Below are 15642 nucleotides of genomic sequence, written 5' to 3'. Positions count from 1 at the left end.
AGGTGCGCACCACTACACCCAGCTAATTTTTTATATTTTTAGTAGACACAGGGTTTCACCATATTGGCCAGGCCGGTCTTGAACTCCTGACCTCGTGATCCAACTGCCTTGGCCTCCCAAAGTGCTGGGATTACAGGCAAGAGCCACCGCGCCCAGCCATCATTTGTGTTATAATTTGTGTTATATCTGAGTGTGTGTGTATGTGTGTGTGTTTTACCAGAAACCGATGTTTACTATATGAGAAAATAGATATCAAAAAGTAGCACCAAAAGGAAGCATTCTGAAACGAATACTGTGGAGGTAACTGGAAATTCGCATGGAAAACCGACACAACGATTCAGATAGATTAAGAAAACATGAATACACACACACACACACACAGAGAGAGAGAGAGAGAGAGAGAGAGAGAGAGAGGGAGGGAGGGAGAGAGAGAGAGAATAAGCCAAAGAAAAAGTAGTTGAAAACTAAAGACAACATTTATCCCAAATGTAGAGGATACTTACTAAGGACTGAAGATATTACATAAAAGTAGAAGTTCAGGCCGGGCATGGTGGCTCACGCCTGTAATCCCAGCACTTTAGGAGACCGAGGTGGGCTGATCACCTGAGGTCGGGAGTTCGAGACCAGCCTGACCCACATGGAGAAACCCCATCTCTACTAAAAATATAAAAATTAGCCCGGCGTGGTGGCACATGCCTGTAATCCCAGCTACTCAGGAGGCTGAGACAGGAGAATCGCTTGAACCCAGGAGGCGGAGGTTGCAGTGAGCCAAGATCGTGCCATTGCACTCCAGCCTGGGCAACAGGAGCGAAACTGTCTCAAAAAAAAAAAAAAAAAAAAAAAAAAGTAAAAGTTCAACAACTTTGAGTAGTTGGAAAGTTAAAATTTTGGACAATACAAAATAACAGCCCACAGCAGCTGATGCCTGTAATCCCAAAACTTTGGGAAGCCAGGTTGGGAGGACTGCCTGGGCTCAGGAGTTCAAGACCAACCTGGGCAACATAGCGAGACCCTGTCTCTACAAAAAATAAAAAAATAGGCTGGGCCCAGTGGCTCACGCCTGTAATCCCAGCACTTAGGGAGGCTGAGGTGGGTGAATCACTTGAGGTCAGGGGTTTGAGACCAGGCTGGCCAACATGGCGAAACCCTGTCTCTGCTAAAACAAAAACAAAAACAAAAACAAAAAACCCCACAAAAATTAGGCATGGTAGCAGGCACCTGTAATCCCAGCTGTTTGGGAGGCTGAAGCAGGAGATTCGCTTGAACCCGGGAGGCAGAGTTTGCAATGCCATTGCACTCCAGCCTGGTCAACAGAGTGAGACTCTCTCTCTCAAAAAAAATAAAAATAAAAATAAAAACAAATAAAATTATCCAGGTGTAGTGGCGCCAGCGGTAGTCCTAGCTATTAGGGACCCTGAGCCAGGAGAATCCCTTAAGGCCAAGATTTAGAGGATGCAGTGAGACATGATGGCACCACTGTACTCCAGCCTGGGCGACAGAGCAAAACCCCAACTTAATAATATAACAACAACAGTGGGAAATACTGGACTAGGGACAATGCCACCAACACAAGAAGCCAAGACCACCAGTGTTCACAATACATCCTCTGCTTCGTTTCACACACGTGGGCAGGGTGCATGTGCCATGAGACGATGTAGGCAGTATTCGGACATGCCGAGTGATCAACCTTGCCAGGAACCAGACGCACACAAAAACAGAGAGGTGCCAACACAAGCCGAATCTATGCGGCTGAGGCTGCAGTAACAGGAGCAGCAAGCAGTGCTGCACTAAACCCACACCTGAACATCCAGGGCCCACAAGGTCTGGACAGGCGCAGTGGGGGCTGTGGTGCTGCCGGCTCAGGGGCTGGTGGTCCAGGAGCCCTCTTCAGGACCCGGAAGCATCTTCCCTGGATCATCAACTCCAGTCTGGGTTCGGGAGATGGCACCTCTGCCGAGCACAGATCCCAGGAGAATTCTGGTCATGGTGAGAACAATCCACTCATCCTTGGATTGCTGAATTTGCAGCTGGAGTTTGAGGAGGAAAACAGGAGAAAGCAAACCTCAACGAGGTTCTGGAAGGTGCAGGCTGAAGCACTTTCTGTCTCTTTTGATTGACTGATTTTTATCCTCCTTGTGGGTCATATTTTCCTTCTTTGTGACCAGGTAAGTTTTGATCGGATGCCAGGATGCCAGGTATTGTGAGTTTTACCTTGATGAGTGCTGAATATTTTTTTTTTTTTTTTGGGACAGTGTCGCCCTCTATTGCCCAGACTGGAGCACAGTGGCATAGTCTCGGCTCACTGCAACCTCCACCTCCCAGGTTCAAGCGATTCTTCTGCCTCAAGCTCCTGAGTAGTGGGGACTACAGGCACGTGCCACCACATCTGGCTAATTTTTGTATTTTTAGTAGAGATGGAGTTTCTCCCTGTTGGCCAGGCTGGTCTCAAACTCCTGACCTCAAGTGATCCGCCTACCTCAGCCTCCCAAAGTGCCGGGATTATAGGCGTGAGCCACCGTGCCTGGCCAAATGCTGAATATTCTTGTATTTTAAAAAAATACTGTCCAGCATGGTGGTTCACTCCTGTAATCTCAGCACTTTGGGAGGCCAAGGCAGGGGGATAGCATGAGCCCAGCAGTTCAAGACCAGACTGGGCAATATAGTGAGACCCTGTCTCTACTAAAAAAAAAAAAAAAAAAATAGCTAGGTGGGGTGGCATGCACCTGGAGTTCTAGCTACCCAGCTACTTGGAGGCTCAGGTAGGAGGATCTCTTGAGTCCAGGAGGTCAAGGCTGCAGTAAGCCGAGATCAAGCCACTGCACTCCAGCCTGGGTGACAGAGCGAGACTCTGTCTTTAAAAAATAAATTAAAAATACTATTGAGTTGGCCAGGTGCAGTGGCTCATGCCTGTAATCCCAGCACTTTGGGAGGCCAGGGCAGGTGGATCACCTGAGGTCAGGAGTTCGAGACCAGCCTGACCAACATGGTGAAATACTGTCTCTACCAAAAAATGCAAAAATTAGCCGAGCATATGGTGCATACATGTAATCTCAGCTACTGGGGCGGCTGAGCCAGGAGAATGGCTTGAACCCAGGAGGCGGAGGTTGCAGTGAGCTGCGATCATGCCACCACACTCCAGCCTGGGTGACAGAGCAAGACTCCATCTCAAATAATAATAATAATAATACTATTGAGTTTTGTTTTGGCACACAGTTAAGATTCTCAGAATGAGTTTGATTCATTGTGAATCTTGCTTTTCGGTTTCATTAGGTGGAATTAAAGCAGCCTATTATCTAGAGCCAGTTTTCTCACTATTTCTGAGGCAAAAACTCTTGAGTACTCTACTGGATGCCCTGGGCAGGATGAGGTTTTCCCACTCTGCCTGAATACCAATGATCCACAGCCCTGTGTGAGGTCTAGGGATGGTTCTTTTGAGGGGGTTCTTTCTCCAGCTTCAGGTGGTTTCTTTTCTTTTCTTTTCTTTTTTTGAGACGGAATTTTCACTATTGTTGCCCAGGCTGGAGTGCAATGGCTTGATCTCAACTCATCGCAACCTCCGCCTCCCAGGTTCAAGCGATTCTCCTGCCTCAGCATCCCAAGTAACTGAGATTACAGGTGCCCGCCACCAGCCCTGGCTAATTTTTTTGTATTTTTAGTAGAGACGGGGTTTTACCATGTTGGTCAGGCTGGTCTCGAACTCCTGACCTCAGGTAATCCACCCACCTCAGCCTCCCAAAGTGCTGGGATTACAGGCCTGAGCCACCGCGCCCGGCTTCAAGTGGTTTCTGTCACGCGCGTCTGTGTGAAGAGACCACCAAACAGGCTTTGGGTGAGCAATAAAGCTTTTTAATCACCTGGGCGCAGGCAGGCTGAGTTTGAAAAGAGAGTCAGCAAAGGGTGGTGGGATTATCATTAGTTCTTATAGGTTTGGGATAGGCAGTGGAGTTAGGAGAAATTTTTTTGTGGGCGGGGGTGGATCTTACAAAGTCCATTCTCAAGGGTGGGAAGAATATTACAAAGTACCTTCTTAAGGGCGGGAAATATCACAAAGTACATGATCGCAGGGGCGGGGAGCGTGTATTGTCATAAGGTCTACTGATCAGTGAGGGTGGGGCAGGAACAAAGCACAATGGTGGAAAGGCAAGACCTGGCTGTTTTCACTTCTTTTGTGGATCTTCAGTTGCTTCGGGCCATCTAGATATATACCTGCAGGTCACAGGGGATGTGATGGCTTAGCTTGGGCTCAGAGGCCTGACAGTTTCTATACAAGCCTTTGCTGATTCATCTTCAGTTGAAGACATGAAGGGAGCCTTCTGCAGCTCTCTAGGTCTCTCTGTGTATAACTCTCTCCTCCCCAGTATTCTGCCCTGCAAACGCTAGCCACCTGGGCCTCCCCAAACTCCCAACGCTACCTCAACTCAGGGAGACGACCAGGCTCCACACATCCCGCCTCCCTTTGCTGTGGCCTGGAAACGCTCCTAGAACTCAGCTAGGCAATCATCTGTTTCCTCTCTCAAGCGTGATTGCCCTGTGCTGACTATGTGATGTCTGAAAAGGCTTATTTCATATATTTTGTCAAGTTTTTAGTTGTTTAAAATGGAAGTGTAAATCCAATCGCTGTTATCCATCTTAGTCAAACACATTAGTTTAAGACTGTCGTTCTTTTGTTTTTGTTTTTGAGACGCAGTCTCACTCTGTCGCCCAGGACAGTGATGCAATGTCGGCTCACTGCAACCTCCGCCTCCTGGGTTCAAACGATTCTCCTGCCTCAGCCTCTTAAGTAGCTGGGATTACAGGCGCCCGCCACCACGCCTGGCTAATTTTCGTTGTGTGTTTTTGTTTTTGTTTTTGTTGTTTTGTTTTTTTTGTTTTAGTAGAGGCGGGGTTTCACCATGTTGGCCAGGCTGGTTTCGAACTCTTGACCTCAGATGATCTGCTCCCCCCACCTCCCAAAGTGCTGGGATTACAGATGTGAGTCACTGTGCCCAGTAAGACTGTTGCTTTTTAACCTAAGTTTTGAAGTTGCAGTTTCTTCTACAATTTCCCAGTGGGGAATCATAGCGTTGCATGAATACTATGTTCTGGGCACTGTGAAAAGCTAGGTTCCAGCTTTGGGGGATTTGTCTCTTTTTTTTTTTTTGAGATGGAGTCTCACTCTTTTGCCAGGCTGGAGTACAGTGGCACGATCTTGGCTCACTGCAAACTCTGACTCCCAGGTTCAAGTGACTCTCCTGCCTTGGCCTCCCAAGTAGCTGGGACCACAGGCACGCGCCACCACGCCCAGCTAGTTTTTTGTATTTTTAGTAGAGACAGAGTTTCACCGTGTTGGTCGGGCTGGTTTCAAACTCCTGACCTCAAGTGATCCACCCACCTGGTGAGATCTGCCTGCCTCTGTTGTTATTTTTAGAAACTAAAGTTTATTTTCCATCAATCTTATTTTCATGTTGCTTAAGAGCCTGTGGGGCTGGGTGCAGTGGCTCATGCCTGTAATCCCAGCACTCTGGGAAGCCGAGGCGGGCGGATCACCTTAGGTCAGGAGTTCAAGACCAGTCTGGCCAACATGGTGAAACCCAGTCTCTACTAAAGATGTGGAAAAATTAGCCAGGCGTGGTGACACGCGTCTGTCATCCCAGCTACTTGGGAGGCCGAGACATGAGAATCACTTGAACCTGGGAGGCAGAGGTCTCAGTGAGCCAAGATTGCACCATTGCATTTCAGTCTGGATGACAAAGCAAGACTTCATCTCAAAAAAAAAAAAAAAGCTTGTGGAAGAACAGCTTAAGACCACACATTGGTTGTTCCTACCCATTTAGTGGCCTGAGCAATGAGAGCTGAAGGTCAGTCTTCCATGGCAGGCTGAGTGTTCCACATCTTCAACAGAGAACTGCTGGATAGACACTGGGTACCTGCATGCCTCCGACCAGTCTGCAACCTCAGGCTAAGTAGCAGTGAACTCAGAAGCTGGAGCAGTCCATTCACCCTGAAATCTGAAATTCCTCTGTGGTCTGTGGTCATAGCTTTTTCAGCAGTAGCCTGTTCTTTTTTTTTCTTTTCTTTTCTTTTCTGTTTTTTTTTTTTTTTTTTTTTTTGAGACGGAGTCTCGTTCTGTCACCCAGGCTGGAGTGTGGAGTGCAGTGGTGTGATCTTGGCTCACTGTAACCTCTGCCTCCCGGGTTCAAGTGATTCTCCTGCCTCAGCCTCCTGAGTAGCTAGGACTACAGGCATGTGCCACCACGCCGGGCTAATTTTTTGTATTGTTAATAGATTCGGGGTTTCATTGTGTTAGCCAGGATGGTCTCAATTTACTGACCTCGTGATCTGCTTGCCTCGGCCTCCTCAAGTGCCGGGATTACAGGCATGAGCTTTTCCATCTCTTCGGGATCTCTGTAGAAGCAGAGATCAGGCATGATCTCTAATGGGTGTTCACAGGAGACAGTGCCAGGCATGTGCAGAACTCCCTGAGCCAGCATTCCCCACATCAGACCCCCGAGTGAGCTCCCTTGTTGCATGGGATGGAAATATCCACACAGCGCAGAGGAGAACCTGTGTTCCACAGAGGTATGGTAGGTAGGTTATCGTGAGATGCTGCTGTGAGAGGCCAGTGGCCACCCTGGGATCAGTATCTACCAACAGACGCAGCTCCCAGAAGGCTGCCTGCACCTGGTTAATGAAGGTTCCAGGGGTGAGGTGGCCAGCAATAGGAGTGGCTCCTGTGGCAGCAGCAAAGCTCAGCTCAGCCCGCTAGCCAGGATTCCAGGAGGACATGAGACTGACATCAGAAGGGTTTTAATTTTTTTTTTGGACAGGAAGTAGAATGTATTGGTGAATATTAAGAGGGGGGCAGCACAGTGGAAGCCCTCGTGAGTGCAGGGCCCGCCACTTGTCCAGAAGGCCACGATTGGGGATGTACTTGACCCCACAGCCATCTAGGATGAGCCGCTTCTCAGCCACCATGTCCTCAAATTCAATGGCATTGAACTTGATGAAGCCCCACTTCTTTGAGATGTGGATCTTCTGGCGGCCAGGAAACTTGAACTTGGCCCTGTGCAGGGCTTCTATCACATGCTCCTTGTTCTGCAGCTTGGTACAGATGGACATGATAACTTGGCCAATGTGAACCCTGGCCACAGTGCCCTGGGGCTTTCCAAAGGCACCTCGCATGCCTGTCCGGAGCCTACACTGGGGTAATGCAAAGTCAGAAACATGAACATCCATCTGAAAAGCCTGTCTCCAAGGTCCCGTAGAGCAACCCATACAATAAACAGGCTGCATATACTACCAAGGAAGCTGCTGTTTGCAGCGATTGCACACTGGGCCCCCATGAGGAAAGGAACTCAGTCGGCTTAATTGGCTGCAGAATCAGAAGGGTTTTCAATGGCAACAATCGTATGAGCTGCCAACAGAATTAGATTCTTCAGATTTAGGATGTAAATGCCGCCACTTTTCCTTTTTTTTTTTTTTTTTTTTTGAGACAGAGTTTTGCTCTTGTTGCCCAGGCTGGAGTGCAATGGCGCGGTCTTGGCTCACTGCAACCTCCGCCTCCCGGGTTCAAGTGATTCTCCTGCCTCAGCCTCCCAAGTAGCTTGGATTACAGGCATGCGCCACCATGCCCGGCTAATTTTGTATTTTTAGTAAAGACAGGGTTTCTCCATGTTGGTCAGGGTGGTCTCGAACTCCCAAGCTCAGGTGATCCACCTGCCTCAATCTCCCAAAGTGCTGGGATTACAGGCGTGAGCCACCACGCCCAACACTTTTCCTTTGTAGATATACTGTTCCAACTGGAACCAGGTTGGTGCCACCTAAGTGGGTTCTTGCCGCAAGAAACTAGAGGACATTCCCCTCCTTCATTTGCAGGACATCGAGGCTCTGGACATTGTGGAAATTTCCCTTTAAGTTAAGAAGAGAATCCAGAATGGCGTCGTATGGCCCCCTCTATGGGTAGCATGGAGAACCTACAGAATGTTAAATGGGGTCTTACTGATTATCTCCGGCTCCCAGTTCAGTCTCCAGTCTGAGGAAAATAGCTGACATGTCTCCCTCTTTCTAAAGTGCACCAATCAAGCAGAACCTACTAGAAGTTGCTAACCCATCCTATGACATATAGTTCATTACATATCTCCAGACTATAGAGAAGAGCAACCAGGAGAGTCATTGAGGAGACTGATCAGAGGATACAGAGAATTTCTTTGAAAGGAGTTACTGGCCTAGAGGTCAGGGCTATTCCTACCCTGGACCTGAAATCAAGTCAGAAGTCTCCATTAGCCGCAGTGCTGCCCTGTACTGGAGCAAAATATGCTGAGAGAGATCTGGAAAATGTGACCTGTGTCTCCTGGAGTTAAGGGAGTGCAGAGTCCACTTCCCAACTCTTTTTCTTTTTTCTTTTTTGAGAAGTCTTGCTGTGTTGCCCAGGTTGGAGCGCAGTGTCACGATCTCGGCTCACCTGCAACCTCTGCCTCCCGGGTTCAGGCAATTCTCCTGCCTCAGCCTCCCAAGTAGCTGGGACTACAGGTGCCCGTCACCATGCCCAGCTAATTTTTGTGTTTTTAGTAGAGACAGGGTTTCACCATGTTGGCCAGGCTGGTCTTGAACTCCTGGCCTCAAGTGATCCACCCACCTCGGCCTCCCAGAGTGCTGAGATTACAGGCGTGAGCCACCATGCCTGGTCAATGCTTCCCAACTCTTGCCTGGAAAAGTCTGAAGGCCAGAGGCTGGCTAGAGCTACCTGTACTGGCAAAGAAAAGAGAGGACTATGGTGAGCTTGACTGCACTTCCAGAATTTGGCACATCCAGAAGTAACCAGCTTAGAGAATTCTTAAAAGGACCTTACCAAGAGAACTTTACCTACTCGGTGAGGCAACACTAGGCTACAAAGGCTGATTACTTCCCCCCAGATTTATTTATTTATTTATTTATTTATTTATTTATTTATTTATTTATTATTTTATTTTGTAGAGACAGGATCTCCCTATGTTGCCCAGGCTGGTCTTAAACTTCTGGCCTCAAAATGATCCTTTCTGCCTCATCCTCTCAAAGTGCTGGGATTACAGGCGTGAACCACTGTATTCGGCCTCCAGATTTACATACGTTGCAAAAATAGTACCAGAAGAAATTCCTTATACTTTTTGTCCAGATTCCTCAAATATTAACATTTTACATAGCCATAGGAAATTAACACTGATACAGCACTGTTATCTGATCTATAGACCTAATTCAAATTTTACGAACTGTCCCACTGATCTTCTTTTTCTGGTTCAGGATTCAGTGCAGCATCTCCCCACGCATTAAGTTGCATGTCTCCTTAATCTTCTGTAATCTGGAACTGTTCCTCAGTCCTTTGTCTTCCATGACCGTGACACTTGTAAAGATAACTGGCCACTTATCTTGTACAATAGCCCACATCTGGGGTTTGGCTGAGGTTTCCTCATGACTAATTTCAGTTCTGCATTTTTGTTGTGAATATCAGAGAAGGCATGCAATGTCCTGTGTGTATCATGTCAGGAGGCACATGATGTTTTTCCCATTTCTGGGGATGTTCACTTTGATCACTTGATAGGGTGATGTCTAGAGGTTTCTCCACTACAAAGTTACTCTTTTCCCTTTGTAATTAATAAGTATTTTGTGGGAAGATCTTTAAGACTAAGTAACTATCCCATTTTCTATATTATTTTACCTACTCATCCTAGCTTCTGTTGAAGTGTTTTTACCTAAAAAAGTGATTAGCATAGTATTTGCCAAACAATGCTTTTCAATGTCTATTTGCTAGTTGAAATTCTACTGTAAGGAAGAGCTTTTCCATCTTATCTCTGTATTTATTTATGTCAGGATGGATTCATGATTCTTACTTTATTCTATGTGTCGTAATGTATTACTCTTAGTATTTACTTTCTTTTTTCTTTCTCTCTCTGTCCTTTTTTTTCTTTTGAGACAGGGTCTTGCTCTGTTGCCCAGGCTCAAGTGCAGTGGCACAATCATGGCTCACTGCAGCCTTGACCTCCCAGGCTCAAGCAATCCTCCCACCTCAGCCTCCAGAATAGCTGGGACTACAGGTGCGTACCACCACACTGGGTTAATTTTTAAATTTTTTGTAGAGCTAGGGTGTCAATGTGTTGCCCAGGCTGGTCTCGAACCATGGGTTCAAGAGATCCTTCCACCTTGGCCTCCCAAGGTGCCAGGATTACAGATGTGAGTCACCAGGCCCAGCCTGTTCTCTTGCTTAAACTGTTTAAGGTTTGGCCATTGGAACCCCTTCAAATGGGCTCCTGTGTCCTTTTGACACATCCCATCATTTTGTGTGTGTGCAGTTCCTATTTTCTGTTGCACATTAATTTTGTACTTTCCCTGCCCTAGCACTGAAATCAGCCATTTCTTCACAGAGATGTAATTCCTTTCATTGGCTAATGGTATTTAGAAATCCAGACCCGGGTGCTAGTTGTGTTCATTGGTTGTAGGATGCACACACACACACACACACACACACACACACACTAGTTCATACCTACAATTGCAAACCAAAATAATAGGTTTCATGCAGCCTTTCCCATTTCTTATTTTAACTGCTTTCTCTGACAAAGAGAAATTTAGCTTTCATTGTCCATAATGCATTTATTTTCTCCAATACATGTAAATTAGTTTCAGAGATGCTAATATATATAGCCATGAGAAAAACTACTAAGTATAATACTTATGCTCAATTTATTTATTTATTTTTGGCCTTATAGGACATAGCCAAAAATGCTCTTTTCCAGAGTTACTTAGGGTAGTTATTTTCTTCCTCCATCTCCAGTGTGGTTTGGTATTCATTTTTGCTACAGCTAATTTTTTGTTTTTTTGTTTTTTTTTTTTTGAGATGTAGTCTCGCTCTGTTGCCCAGACTGGACTACAGTGGCAAGATCTCGACTCACTGCAACCTCTGCCTCCCAGATTCAAGCAATTCTCCTGTCTCAGCCTCCCGAGTAGCTGGGGTTACAGGCGCACACCACCATGCCCAGCTAATTTTTTGTTTTTTAGTAGAGACAGGGTTTCACCTTGTTGCCCAGGCTGGTCTCGAACTCCTGAGCTCAGGCATTCCACCCGCCTTGGCCTCCCAAAGTGCTAGGATTACAGGCATGAGCCACTGAGCCTGGCCAGTTTATTGTTTTTGTTTGTATTCCATTTGGGGCCCTATCCCATCTTTGCTGATTACATTTTCATTCATTTTTAAGTATGTGAAATATTTACATGGTTTTAAAAGTCAGAAATATACAAAAAGGATGGCTCAGAGTGATATCACTTCCCCTATCCTTTCTACCCTATTCCTGTCTACTGCCTATAAATTACCAATCTCATTTGTTTCTTTTTTTTTTTTTTTGAGACGGACTCTTGCTCTGTCACCCAGGCTGGAGTGCAGTGGAGCACTCTCGGCTCACTGCAGCCTCCACCTCCCAGGTTCAAGCGATTCTTGTGCCTCAGCCTCCTGCGTAGCTGGGATTACAGGCGCACACCACCACGACCAGCTAATTTTTGTATTTTTAAGATACAGCCATGTTGGCCAGGCTGGTCTCGAACTCCTGACCTCAGGTGATCCACCCGCTTGGGCCTCCCGAAGTGCTGGGATTACAGGCATGAGCGACTGCAGCCGGCCCAATTATTACAGGAAAGGAGTCCCGATCTAGACCCCAGTAGAGGGTTCTTGGATCGTGCGCCAGGAAAAATTCAGGGCGAGTCCGCGGTGCAAAGTGAAGGCAAATTATTAAGAAAGTAAAGGAATAAGAGAATGGCTACTCCATAGACAGGGGAGCCCCGAGGACTGCAGGTTCCCCATTTTTATGGTTATTTCTTGATGATATGCTAAACAAGGAGTGGATTATTCATGCCTCCCCTGTTTAGACCATATAGGGTAATTTCCTGACGGTGCCATGGCATTTGTAAACTGTCATGAGGCTGGTGGGAGTGTAGCAGTGGGGACGACCAGAGGTCACTCTCATGGCCTTCTTGGTTTTGGTGGGTTTTAGCCGGCTCCTTCACTGCAACCTGTTTTATCAGCAAGGTCTTTATGACCTGTATTTTGTGCTGACCTCCTATCTCATCCTGTGACTTAAAATGCCTTAACCGCCTGGGAATGCAGCCCAGTAGGTTTCAGCCTCATTTTACCCAGCCCCTATTCAAGATGGAGTTGTTCTGGGTCACACGCCTCTGACACAATCTCATGTTTCTGGATTATTCTTCTTGTTTTCTTTTTTGTACAGTTGAGCTGCAGAGATGAGATTAGGGTAAGATGTGTAAGGAACTCACCTTGGGCACAAAACTGGGGGGGGGGTCAAAAAATCAGTAGCCAGGATAAATAATATTTTAGTGCAATGTTTTAAAAATCAAAATGAATGCAAAAAAATCCGTGATAACAAAATATCAAAAATTGGAATAAATTTCGGTGCTGTGCTGAGCCCTATCGGAACCAGAAGCGAAAGGAAAAGTCGTGCACCTCCCTGTACCTGTTTTTAAGTAGCTTTTTTTTTTCTAGGTAAATCTCATCTTAATTGCAAAACACTTCAGTTACAGCACATTCAACAATGAACCAACAGGAAAGTTGCTGACTTTTGACGTGTGAATATATAAAAATCTCTTGCAATTCAGGTAGTCAAGATAATAAGCACATACAAGGAAAGCAATTCTCGTTTTTCTGAAAATGGTTCTACATTTTATTTTATTTTATTTTATTTATTTATTTTGAGACAGAGTCTCACCCTGTCACCCAGGCTGGAGTGCAATGACACAATCTCAGCTCACTGCAACCTCCGCTTCCTGGGTTCAAGTGATTCTCCTGCCTCAGCCTCCCGAGTAGCTGAGAATACAGGTGCCCACCACCACGCCCAGCTAATTTTTGTATTGTTAGGAAAGACAGAGATTCACCACGTTGGCTAGGCTGGTCTCAAACTCTGGACCTTGTGATCTGCCCGCCTTGGCCTCCCAAAGTGCTAGAATTACAGGCGTGAGCCACCGCGCCTGGCCTATTTTATTTATTTATTTATTTGAGATGGAGTCTTGCTCTGTTGCCCAGGCTAGAGTGCAATGGCGGGATCATGGCTCACTACAACCCCTGCCTCCTGGATTCAAGTGATTCTCCTGCCTCAGCCTCCCGAGTAGCTGGGATTACAGGTGCCCGCTGTCATGCCTGGCTAATTTTTGTATTTTTGTAGAGATGGGGTTTCACCATGTTAGCCAGGCTGGTCTTGATCTCCTGACCTCAGGTGATCTGCCCACCTCGGTCTCCCAAAATGCTGGGATTACAGGCGTGAGCCTCCACGCCCAGCCTGTTCTACATTTTAAAAGGTGACTAGGCATACTTGGAAGTTCAAAGCAGTAGGATGCACCTTGCCGGAAAAGGAGGAGAAAACCCTTTTTCATGTTGTTAGACAAATATATATCAAATATATTCCAATGCCACTGGATAGAGTAAGTTGGATGACTTCTTTGAACTAGGCTAGGGCAGAACGTTGAGTGAAAGGGGGTCCTGGGTGGGGATGCGAATCCAGGAGAAAAGGAGCACCAGATCCTATGCAACGCCAAACACATCAGTTCCACCCTCTGACACAGACGAGGCATACCGCCCCATGTCCCCAGACACGGGATGCATGAAAACAGTCATCCGATAGTTACTGTTCTCACTGCCTGGTATTTTCTAGTGGTCTTCATTCAGGCCATGGAGAAAACCTTTTACCACCAAATGCAAACTGTCATTGAACTTAGGGTCATAAAGGATGTTACAGGGAAATTCTTGTAACGATACATAAGGACTCCTATTTACCTAATTAGAGCAATGATTACACAATTGACATTTCTGTTTTCATAAGGGTTTGTTCTCTACACTCCAGTGGTTTAAGAAAAACATTGTCAGCCAGGCGCAGTGGCTGACGCCCGTAATCCCAGCACTTTGGGAGGCCGAAGCGGGTGGATCACCTGAGGTCAGGAGTTCAAGACCATCCTGGCCAACATGGTGAAACCCCGTCTCTACTAAAAATACAAAAATTAGCTGGGCATGGTGGTGGGCGCCTATAATCCCAGCTGCTTGGAAGGTTGGGGCAGGATAATCGTTTGAACCCGGGAGGCAGAGTTTTCGGTGAGCCGAGATCGTGCCATTGCATTCCAGCCTGGGCAACAAGAATGAAACTCAGTCTCAAAAAAAAAAAAAAAAATTGTCGATTTTGATTTTATTTTACTTTTTTTTTTTTTTTTTGAGATGGAGTTTCGCTCTTGTTGCCCAAGCTGGAGTGCAATGGTACAATCTCGGCTCACCGCAACCTCTGCCTCCCAGATTCAAGTGATTCTCCTGCCTCAGCCTCCCGAGTAGCTGGGATTACAGGCATGTGCCATCATGCCCGGCTAATTTTGTATTTTTACTAGAGATGGGGTTTCTCCATGTTGGTCAGGCTGGTCTCGAACTCCCGACCTCAGGCGATCAGCCCGCCTTGGCCTCCCAAAGTGCTGGGATTATAGATGTAAGCCACCGCTCCTGGCCCTTTTTTTTTTTTTTTTTTTTTTTTTTTTTTCTGAGATGGAGCCTTGCTCTGTCACCCAGGCTGGAGTGCAGTGGTGTGATCTTGGCTCACTGCAACTTCCGCATCCTGGGTTCAAGTAATTATCCTGCCCCAGCTTCCCGAGTAGCTGGGAGTATAGATGTGCACCACCATGCCTGGCTAATTTTTATTTTTATTTTTTGTATTTTTAGAAGATACAGGGTTTCACCATGTTGGCCAGGCTGGTCTCAAACCCCTGACCTCGGGTGATCTGCCCACCTCAGCCTCCCAAAGTGCTGGGATTACAGGTGTGAGCCACCATGCCTGTCCTTCCTTCCTTATTCAAATCTCTTCTTTTCTATACCTTAAAGTAGCTTTTGATGCCTAGTTTTCCCCCAGAATGTTAAAGCAGTTGAGGGAAAAATATAAAAGTCAATGGATTAAAACTCACATCATTTTAAATGCAAATATTTTATTTATACAAAAAATAGGCCCATCTACGGCGTAGCCCATCTCTGAACCAGCCCATGATTCTTCCTCTGTCATCTGGGCATAGGGAAGCTCCCATGAGGCCATAGGTATAAGCTGAGAGAGAAGGATTAGTGCAATGGAGGCAGGTGACATGGGTCTGGGCCCACCCATTCATATAACTTACTTGTGCCCTTTGGGCCTGTCTGAGCCCAATCCTGGTGTACTGCTTCCACTGTACAGTAGAATGAGGCTGTGCCCACCTAACCTTAGGATTTAGTGGGTCTGACAGTCACTTGATTCCAGCAGTCAGATGCTCGGTCTCTACCAGGACACAGTAGCACTCCAAAAACCCATTTTCTTAAGTGGTTCTCTATTGCAGATAGAATGCCCTTGCTCCAAAACTCTGTTTAGAGGTTTGACAGAAACTTCACGTGATGTGTTTATCACCGATAACCTTATCATGATGGGATCTGTTGGGCCATATGGCCCAGATGGCAGGCCCAGTTATGCTGCAGCCTGGAGCTGCTGCAGAGCCCTTTCTGGCCCTGCCCACTACTCAGACCTGGCATTCTTTCAAGTCACCTGATATCTGATATATGGCTCAGAACAATATTTCTGAGAGCAGAACATCCAAAACTCAAGAGGCTTTTATCAAGCCTTGTGCGTCTTTCTTAGTGTGGGA

At 46.5% G+C, this 15642-nt stretch overlaps 1 non-coding gene across 1 annotated transcript; it reads right to left on the bottom strand.

Annotated features, from left to right (window-relative positions):
• Positions 1–7222: 7222 nt before the first annotated feature.
• On the bottom strand, positions 7223–7357 carry LOC112209337 (small nucleolar RNA SNORA70). The gene has a single exon (XR_002944078.3). It is a non-coding gene; the product is annotated as a small nucleolar RNA SNORA70 (small nucleolar RNA).
• Positions 7358–15642: the final 8285 nt, after the last annotated feature.

Source organism: Pan troglodytes, chromosome 4 (genome assembly GCF_028858775.2).
Source record: "Pan troglodytes isolate AG18354 chromosome 4, NHGRI_mPanTro3-v2.0_pri, whole genome shotgun sequence".
Classification (NCBI taxonomy): Eukaryota; Metazoa; Chordata; class Mammalia; order Primates; family Hominidae; genus Pan; species Pan troglodytes.
The sequence above is the reverse complement of the archived record's forward strand: the minus strand, read 5'-3'. Positions and strand labels throughout refer to the sequence as shown.